Source organism: Mus musculus, chromosome 6, assembly GCF_000001635.26.
Source record: "Mus musculus strain C57BL/6J chromosome 6, GRCm38.p6 C57BL/6J".
NCBI lineage: Eukaryota > Metazoa > Chordata > Mammalia > Rodentia > Muridae > Mus > Mus musculus.
Window position 1 is genome coordinate 51,396,012 of NC_000072.6, and position 10,913 is coordinate 51,406,924.

Below are 10,913 nucleotides of genomic sequence, written 5' to 3' on the forward strand. Positions count from 1 at the left end.
ACCCAAACTTACAGCTCAACATGATAAAAGGAGAAAATAGAGGCAAACTCTGAGCCTCAAATTCCATGACAGTTGAGCCAGGCCACCCCTCCTTTCTAGACCTCAGAGCTACTACACACTAAGTAAAGGGTTGGACCACATCAGAGCTTCCACACTCTAAAGTACAGCAGGTCGATTTTCATTGTCAAAAAATTCGGCCAAGTAGGTTGCACATGCTACATTTTTAGACTTTTTATTGCATTTATTTATTATGCATGTATGATGGGGGAAGGGATGACACATGCCACCACACATTTGGAGATCAGAGAACAACTTGAAGAATTTGAATGTCTCCTACTCCATGGGATCCAAGGATTGAATTTAGAACATCAGGTATGGTGGCAAGCATCTTTACCTGCTGAGCTATCTCTCTGGAAGGGCAAATGATATTTTTAATTAATGAAACAGAATAAGTAACAGATATTAGAGATTATATTATATTATGAAAGTATTGTTTGTAAGCTGTGTTTCGTATGTGCATCACCACGTTGGACCTCAGCATAAACTGCATTGCTCAGTGTGAGCTACAGCCAACCTCTAAAGTCAAAAGTCGGGTACATCAAGTGTCCTGCAGACTCTGCATTGGTTCCTCCCCTCCCCCCCCCCTTTATTGAAAACGTTTTTTTCTCATATAATACATCCTGGTTATGGTTCCCCTCCCTCTACCACATACAGTTTTTCCCACCTTACCTCCCATTCCTTACTGTCTATCATTAGAAAACAAAGAGGGGTCGCAGGGCATGGCAGTGCATAACTTTAGTCCCAGCACTCAGGAGGCAGAGGCAGGCAGATGCCTGAGTTCAAGGCCAGCCTGGTCTATAGAGTGAAAACTAACAAGTGTCTAAGGGATATAACATAACATAACATAACATAACATAACAATATAACATAACAGCATGATTTTTAAAAAAAAACCTAACACAATAGAATAGGACAAAATAAAAGAAGGGGAAAAAAACAAAAGAAAGACACAAGAAACAGATAAAAATACAGAGACTCACTCATTCTCACACTCAGGAATACCATAAAAACACTAAACTGAAAGCCATAGACATATACAAAGGACCTATAGGGAGAGAGGGGGAAAGAATATATATATATATTCAGCCCTAAATGGAAATGTGTGTGTATAAACAAACATGGGGGAAAAGAGCTTTGACATGACATTTTGAGACAAAGAACCTCCAAAAATTCTGTTGAGTTCATTTTCTGTTGGCACCTCCTGCTGGGCATGTAGCTTGCCCTTAAGAGTACTTCGTTTTCCAAGTAGGACTCCCTTTATAGAAAACTAAATTTTCATTTGGGAATGGTTATCAGTTAGAGATGGCTTCTGGGTTAGGGATGGGGCATGTGTCCACTTCTCCTTTCAGCTCTAGGATCCCATCTGGGGCAAACCATGCAGCCCCTGTGCATGCTGCCTCAGTCTCTATGAGTCCATATCTGGGTCAATCCTGTTGCTTTAGAGGGCCCTGTTTCCTTAGTGTCTTCAATCTACAATGGTAACCTGCCTGCAACATACACTAGTACAATGGTGGCTCAAAGCTTGGGAGAGTGACCAACCAATATGCGATTTGACCAAAGGCCTGCTCCGTGAGATGGAGCCGATATCTAGAACCTGAGACTAGAAAGCCAAGGGCCAAGGTAAAACCAAATGCTGTTGTTCTGCTAAAGGAACATAGCAATAAAATGACTCCTAGTGACATTCTGTCACAGCCATAGATTGGTGCCTTTACTCAGCCATCACCGGAGATGCTTCCTCTTTTTTCTTTCTTTTAAGATTTATTTATTTATTATATGTAAATACACTGTAACTGTCTACAGATACCCCAGAAAAGGGCATCAGATCTCATTGTGAGCCACCATGTGGTTTCGGGATTAGAACTCGGGACCTTCAGAAGAGCAGTCAGTGCTCTTAACCACTGAGCCATCTCTCCAGCCCAGAAGCTTTGGCTTGCCACAGATTGGAACAAACACAGAAATGGCATTATGCAAAGAGTGATATATATATATATGAATGGTTTTGAATTTTTAACTATTATTTTAAATTCCAGATTTTATTCCTCTCCCAGTCTACCCCCACACCACATCCCATACCTTCTTCCCCCCCTCCCACCCCCTGTCTCCATGAGGATGTTCCCACACCCACCCCACCAGACTGCTAAACTCCCTGGGGCATCCATTCTCTTGAGGGTTAGGTGCATCTTCTCTGAGTAAACCCAGACCCAGCAGTCCTCTGCTGTATATGTGTTGGGGGCCTCATAACAGCTGGTGTATGCTGCCAAGTGGGGAGATTTTGTAACACCCAGCCCTAAATGGGGTGTCTCCTAAACCTTCTCCCCAAGGCTGTGGAAGAGGAGGCAGAAAGAGTACAGGAGCTGCAGATTCTCGAATTTACAGCGCTACAGAAGTTATCTTCATTTCTGCCTTACACACGACGTAGAAACTGGTAAACAGCAACAAAGCTCCTTCCTAAGGGTCTACTTGGAGGTGTTTTAAAAAAAAAAAAAAAAAAACGTTTATTTTTTAAAATATTTTTATTTAAAATATAAAAAATTAAATAAAAATGTAATTGATTCTTTGTGAATTTCATACCATGAACCCCAATCCCACTTGTCTCCCAATCCCTTTACATCTGCCCTATGCCCTTGCAACCTCCCTTCAAAAAGAAAATTAAAAAAAAAAAAATCTCATCGTGGAAGCTGTAGTGTGTCAGTGTGTCCCACAGTATATCTGTTTGTCCACACATCTTTACTTACAAATGTTCATTGCAACAAGCCATTGGTGTGCTTTGATGCCTCTGGCTCCTGCTACACAATCATTTACTGGATCCTCACCAGAACTCTTCTCAGATAGCCTGTTGTTGCTAAGTGTCATGGTTCCCTTGCAGCTTTGGATCAGCAGGACCAACTCCTTTACTCACTCCAGCAGTTCATTGATGGGGTAGATAGATCTGGCCTTAGTGGTAGCTGAGTTGGTCAGCCCACCCGCTCTTCCATACTCTCATCACCAGGGCAAGCTCTCCAGCACTGCCCCGGCTAGCTCACGAAATGCCACAGCAGCAAGGGGCAGGGCAGTTCTCCTGCTCTCACACCCTCGGGGCTAGCTCACCCTGGCCCTGCCCTCACCCCCACCATCAGAGTCAGCTCTATTGTGCTGCCCAGGCGAGGTGCAGGGCTTGCTCTCCCGTGCTGTAGCCAGTGAAAGACTGGGCCAGCTTTCCCTCTCTCATGACCCAGGGGTTAGCTTCCCACACCCACATCAACTCACAGCAGACAAGGGGGTGGAGCCAGATCTCCAGAGTTCCACAGCCAGTGAGGGGCGGGGCCAGCTCTGTACTGCACTTGGACACTGACGTGGTCCCATGTAGCAGCCCGGACCAGGGATGTCTGCATGGTCTTTGGTGGAAACATGAGTACAGACATGGACACAGACCCCTGCTGCTGCATAGCCATGCACACAGAGACATGGAACTCAGCAGCACACGGTCTGGGACTCACCACGGCCTCAGGTGACATCAGGCTACCCACATCAGGCTGTTCCTCTCAACCCTCGAGTCTCCAGTTCTGCCTCTCTTCATGATGCTCAAGCCGTTTCCCCTCCCTTTGTCTCCCATGTCTGCACCACATACTTGCTCATTGTAATGGTTCCTACTGCAGGCAGGCCATGCAGTATCGGGCTGGCCTCTGGGTTTCTTCTGCCTGTCTATGCCTAGTGGCAGCGGGTGGGCCTCTGAGACACTTATTTTATTATATACTGGCTTCTGGACATTTTTGCAACTTTTTTTTTTCTTTTTTGTTGTTGTTTGGTTGGTCGGTTTTGTTTTTCAAGACAGGGTTTCTCCGTGTAACCCTGGCTGGCCTAGAATTCACTCTCTGGACCAAGTTGACCTTGAACTCATAGAAATCTGCTTCTTTTTTGGGGATTAAAAACATGAACAACTTTTTTTTTAATAATAAAAATTATTGTAAAGACGCTGCAATTGGCCTATTCACAGACTCTCAGCTCACAACCAATAAACATTACATTCCAACTCACCCATAAGTATGCTCTGTGGGAGTCATCTATGATAAATGAGCCCAGGGCTGTGTACCTGTCCCAGGCAGCAGGAAAACAGACTCTTGAATGCTGCCTTTCTGCTGGCGGGAATTTAGACAGTCCAGCAAGGCCAGAGTCCTATGGATACAATGGATACAAACTTAGTAAGAGGAAACACTGGCTTAGGGAACAGTTTGCTTCAATGCTGGGAAAATGGATACACTAACAAAAAGCCAGGAGAAGGCCAGGTGTGGTGGCGCACGCCTTTAATCCCAGCACTCGGGAGGCAGAGGCAGGCGGGTTTCTGAGTTTCAAGGCCAGCCTGGTCTACAAGGTGAGTTCCAGGACAGACAGGGCTATACAGAGAAACCCTGTCTTGGAAAACCAAAAAAAAAAAAAAAAAAAAAAAGCCAGGAGAAGATGAGTGATATCAACAGGTACACACGAACTGAGATATTAAGAGTTGGAATGGGGCTGGCACAATGGCTCAGAGGGTAAGAGCACCACTCAGCGGTTAAGAGCACTGACTGCTCTTCCAAAGGTCTCGAGTTCAAATCCCAGCAACCACATGGTGGCTCACAACCATCCGTAACAAGATCTGATGCCCTCTTCTGGTGTGTCTGAAGACAACTATAGTGTACTTACATATAATAAATAAATTAGAAAAAAAAAAGAGTTGGAATGGCAGGGCGGTGGGTGGAGTGTACGTCACTCAGCGGCAAAGGCAGGTGGATCTCTGAATCTAAAGCCAGCCTGGCAAAGGCAGGTGGATCTCTGAATCTAAAGCCAGCCTGATATCGAGTTCCAGGACAGCAAGGACTACACAAAGAAACCCCTTCTTGACAAACTAAAACAAACAAACAAACAAACAAATAACTGAGGAAGTGATGCCACTTTTATTAAAAAATACTGTCCTTGATGCTTGATGAAGACCCAAGTTAGTTCTAAGAACCAACCTGTAACTCTAGATTCTATGCCCTCTTCTCACCTGTGAGGGTAGACACGGAACACACACTCTCACTCAGTCACACAGATATACATAATTCATAATAAAAATAGTAAATCTTTTAAAAACAGAGAAAACTTAAGTTGGTTTTTTTGTTGTTTTGTTTTTTGTTTTTTTTACAGTGGAACTCAAATGTTGGGCTCCCTCGGGGGTAGGGCTGGTCACAGGATGACCTCAGGCCAGATGAAGTAGCCCCTGAGGCCACATCCCACACAGAGAGTACCTGGGAACAAGGAAAGCTTCCTGTAGAGCTAGCTCACTGCTGGGATGCTGGGACTACTAGCTAGGCTGGAGCACGGGGTGGGGCATACAAACAGATGACTGTGCTAGTCAGGGCTTGTCACTTTGGAAAAACAGGGTTTATGGAAAGGACACACATGCTTACAGTCTCACTCCAAACTGAGCAGACAGGTGTCAGAGTCGGGAGGAATGCCAGCTGCTCAGCTCTGGCCAGTCTCTTCCTCTTTGTATTTCTCGTGTTTCTTGAAGCTAGATAGATACCAAACAGCCTTCAGATAAATCAAACAAATTTGCAGAACTAGCAGCCAAGTTTCTTGCCGTCTTTAGCTAGGCTCTTTCCCGGCTCAGGTCTCCCGGCTGTATATGCCTCCCTCCCGGTCTCCCGGCTCAGGTCTCCGAGCTGTACATGCCTTCCTCCTGGTCTCCCGGCTCAGGTCTCCCGGCTGTACATGCCTTCCTCCCGACTAGGATGAGGATAACTTCAGGTCAAACTTGTCTCCATCAGCTGCTGCTGAGGAAAATTTCAGAGTCTAGTGAGGCAAACAAAGTGAGGGCAGGCAGGTGTCACCAACCCAGGGATCCCGAAGCTTCAGGAGGTCTCCACAGCAGGGGGACAGGCACTGCTCCCAGGAGACCCAAGTCCTTCCAACAACTTGGCATCCAACTTCCGGAAGAGTGAAGTGACAAATACCAGCATGGAGTCTGGAGCAAGAGAACAATACAAGTGCCCAGTGAATAAAACTGGGGCACCATGGAAGGTGTCATTACAGGAAAAAAAGATCGCAGTAGCTGGATGTGGGGCACAGAGGGAGGGACAGAGGGAGGGAGGAACAGATACCCATCTGAATGCGCACCTTTCCTGCTAAGTCCCAGAGCAGAGCCCGATGCGATAGGCAATTGATGAAGATAGCCTGGCTGCCTAACTCATTAACTCGGCATTTTATTTAGCCAACCCAGGTCTGTGGAGTGTTTACGTGAGTAGAAACTGGATAGGCATTCACTGAGGCAGGACTACATGCCCCTCATCAACATTACCTCAAGCTCATTTGAAATGCAGACCCAGGGTTCCCCAAGAAACACAAAGAAGCCTAACCTCTTAGCTACCGTCCAGGACACTCCATAACTATGGGGTGCAGGACATCTTGTGCTATTGGGGACAATTTCGAAATGTCGGGCTATACCCTGAACAGGGCAGTGTTCACTTTTCTCCAGTCTAACCAAATGCAAGACTCAGTTGAAAACCTCCTATATGATTTATCCCACTGCCCAGGAAGATGAGATGCACGGGTGAGTTATCTCACACCTTTCCTCCATGGCCGACTGGTTTCCCCAGACTGTTCCCACCCCAGCCCCAGTTGCTGTCCCAGTTCTGATGTAATCGCAATGGCCAGACCTCAGCCCCACCTCTACTCACTGTGGCTGTAATTAGGCCATCCTTTCCAGACCTGTAGCCAGAGCTCAGGAGTCCCTGATCCTTACTATTCTCTCCAAGTGCCCCAAAGCTTGGTGTGGAGGGTCCACAAAATCTCCAAGAGTCAGGATTTTCCCTGCCCCCTACACACTGGCCTAAGTCATAAGAATGATGTTTGGCCTTCATTTCCCACACTCACTTCTTCTCCATTGAAAAACAAATATCGTACTACTCAGCTATCAAAAACAATGAATTCATGAAATTCTTAGGCAAGTGGATGGAACTAGAAAATAACATCCTGAGTGAGGTAACCCAATCTCAAAAAAACACACATGGTATACACTCACTGATAAGTGGATATTAGCCCAAAAGCTCCAAATAACCAAGATACAATTCACAGATCACATGAAGCTCAAGAAGGAAGACCAAAGTGGGGTGCTTTGGTCCTTATTAGAAGGAGAACAAAATACTCACAGGAGCAAATATGGAGATAAACTATAGAGCAGAGACTGAAGGAAAGGCCACCCAAAGACTGTTACCTGGGAATTCAGCCCATATACATTTACCAAACCCAGACACTATTGTGAATGCCAAGAAGTGCATGCTGATAGGAGCCTGATATGGCTGTCTCCTAAGAGGCCCTGCCAGAGCCTGACAAATACAGAAGCAGATGTTCACAGCCAACCATTGGACTGAGCACAGTGTCCCCAATAGAGGAGCTAGAGAAAGGACTAAAGGAGTTGAAGGGGTTTGCAGTCCCATAGGAAGAACAACAATATCAACCAACCAGACCCCACAGAGCTCCCAGGGACTAAGCCATCAACAAAGGAAAAATAAATATCTATCAAAACAAATATCTATCAAGCATGAGCCTACAAAGAGATTTGACTCCCAGGAAATGTTAACTTCTCAGCAAGAGCTCTGCATTGGTTGGACTTGACTATGAAGTCTGGCTATTCTAAACTCACCACTGTAACAGATAACTTCTGCACTAACACTTGACCCCCAAGGCCAGGGACAGTACTGACCTGGCCCAATGCCACATTCCTACTGTCACGATCAACCTGACACCAGCTTCCAGACAACAGCAGTGTCTACCATATAAGCTAGTGTAATTCACTGGGGTAATGCTGGCTTTGCTCTTCTCTGGGCGACATTGATACATAGGCTTCTCGACACCAGTGCATGCTTATGGAATGTTTGCTACATGCGGGTCACCTGGATGACACTTTCACGGCTAGCCCCCTCCAGGGTGCTCTGCCATTGAGCGGTGTGGTCCAGCCCTTTTTTTTTTTTTTATTGTTATATTTCTATTATTTTGAGTCAGGAACTCATTAAGTTGCCCAGATTACTCTTTTTTATTTAAGTTGTTTTTTTTTTCATTTTATTTTTATTTACTCACTTTACATCCTGCTCACTGCCCCTCCTCCTGGTCACCCCCTCCAACAATCCTTCCCCTCCTATGCCCTCCCTTTGTCCTCTGAGAGAGCGGAGGCTTCCCTGGGCATCCCCCCACCCTGGCACATCAAGTCTCTGCAGGGCTAGGCACATCCTCTCTTACACCGTGATCTTCCTGTCTCTGCCTCCCAAGTAGCTAGAAACACCTGCCTGGACCATGGATTAGTTTTTTTCATCCAGACAACCCTGTGATCATTCTTTTTTCTTATTAGAAACAAAGTTTTGTGCCCTATTCAAGCAAAACAAAAATGCTGGTTGAAGCTCTGCTAATGTTATAGAATCCAAGTCTGGATCCCCGTGGCAACTCACACAGGAAGGAGCTGTCACCCTTCTTATCTCTGTAAGCCCTGCCCCTCCCTCAGCTCACCTCTCTGCTGAACATGACCTAGCCTGGTTTCCTATGAATGGTCTGCGCTGTTAGTCTGCTCTCCCAGTAGGAGAGGAAGCCAGACTCAGGTGGCATGGCAATCCTTGATCTCAGTGGTCGCAGTGTAGAGTTCACCCTGCCCAGAGCTCAAAGCCACTGCACACCTTCTGCAGGGAAGGTGGGTGGCCCTGCTGTCACTGATGGGGTTGTCATCACCCCCAGCTTGCTCAGAATTTTCTTCCTCTTTCCTGAAAAGAAGAAATATCCTGGGGCCCCTCGTCTCAGTCTCAGCCTTAACAGCGTTATATCTTGTACTTCAGCAGAAGTCTCTGGTCCTTTGGTTATGCTGGCGTTTTGTTTTGTTTTGTTTTAAAATTACTTTTCGTTTTTTTTAATTTTAAAGGTTTGTTTATTTTTATTTTATGTGTTTTGAGTTTTGCCTTCTCGTATGCATGTGAACCTTCTGAGTGCCATGAGTTAAAGATGGTTGTGAGGTGCCGTGTGAATCAACCTGGCTCCTCTGCAAGCACGAGTGCTCTTAACCAATGACGCATCTCCGAATTCAGATATGGTGTTAGAACTGCATTTCAAGGGCACCATGTGCCCAGAAAGGTTCCCAACCCCTAACAAGTGCTCCAGCCCACAGGCTTGCATTAACTCAGGTAACAACAGCATTAGAAGAGAAAGTGTTTTAATCCCTATTTTCAGTCTAAGGAAACTGAGGCACAGTGAGGTTAGCTAACCTGCCTGGAGTCCTATCTGACAGAGGCTTATCGACAACAGAAATGTATTCACAGTTCTGTGGGGCTCAAAGTTAACAAACAGGGTGCAAACACACCTGCCTCTCCTTTACTCTGCAATACAAAAAAAGAAAGAAAAAGAGAGAGGCAGGAAGGAAAGGAAAGGGAGGGAGGAAGGAAGGAAAGAAGGAAAGAAAAATCTTGTAACTATAAATCCACAGACCCTAAGGCATTGCATTCTCCAACAATAGTGGCCAATCAGACCTCCCTGAGTCAATGCCTAACCACTCAGGGAGAACTTTCTAAAGCTTTCTCCAAGTTGCTGAATAACTGCCTCACACAAGGAATAATTTACATCAACCAAGAGAATAGCTAGAGAAAGTACATCTCTGGGGAAGGCTGCACCAAGACAGGGCTATACAAGTTATCTGCAAATGACAAGTGAACCATAGGCCCATCACCAACCCAAACCAGAGCCTGTGGCAGCCACTCAACAGGAAGCACCTACTAGAATTCTCTCAAGGACAGGATGACATGCCCAACCTCGCTGTGGCAGAGCCCAGGTCATTTGCTTTAACATGTAGATACAAAGTCATTCATTACAGCTGTTGCCTCCTGTGCCGTGGAACCAGGGCACTTTTGTTCTCCACACATTAGTAGGAAACAAAATATTTGTTGGCTTTTCATACCAGGACTTTAAAATGTATTTGCTTTTTCCATGTGTTTTTATAAAATACATTGATGTAAGACAGTATTGGGATATTGGCAGGGGTTGGGGCATCCCCTTACCAAAAGGCACCATCAAAGCTACCGCGGTGGTCTGAGTAAGAAATACCTCCCATATTTTTGAGCATTGGAATTTTTGATCCCCCATTGGTGGTGCTGGAGAAGACTTAATTGGCCCAGCCTTGCTGGAGGAAGTACACTGGGGGCGGGCTTTGAGATTAAAGGTGCCACACCACTTCCTGGTCACTCTGATTTTAGGCTTGAGATGTGAGCCCTCAGCTTCCTGCTCCTGCTGCCATACCTGCTGTTTGCTGGCATGCTTCCTCACTGTGGTGGACTCTTATCCCTTTGGAATTGTAAGCTAAAATAAACTCTTCCTTCTGTAAGTTGTTTTTGGCCAGAGTATCTTAACACAGCAACAGGAAAATAACTACCGTATCAAACTACATCTCCCTATTACTTTTACAAAATGAAAATCGCAGTTTATACATGACCTACTTGTCTCTTATTTTCATGGTAAGCATTTTCTCCTGTTACAAGCTTCATAATAGTAGCATCTAACAAATGTATATGCTTCCAGATTGTTGGTTCTAAATCAGAAAGTCCTTTCCCTAATGTTTATCCAGGTGGGAAGAAGCCTCGCATGCTAGAACAAAGTCAAAGACGCTTCCAGTAGTTGTGAGTTCTATTCAGAGAATAATTGCTACAAAACTTTACAGACTGAGCTGGAGAGATGGCTCAGCAGTTAAGACCAAAGGACCCGGGTTCATTTCCCAGCACCACATGGCAGCTCACAACTATTAGTAATTCCAGTTCCAGAGGACCTGACACCCTCACCCAGACAGACATGCAAGCAGAGCTCCATTGTATAAAAATAAATTATAAATTTAA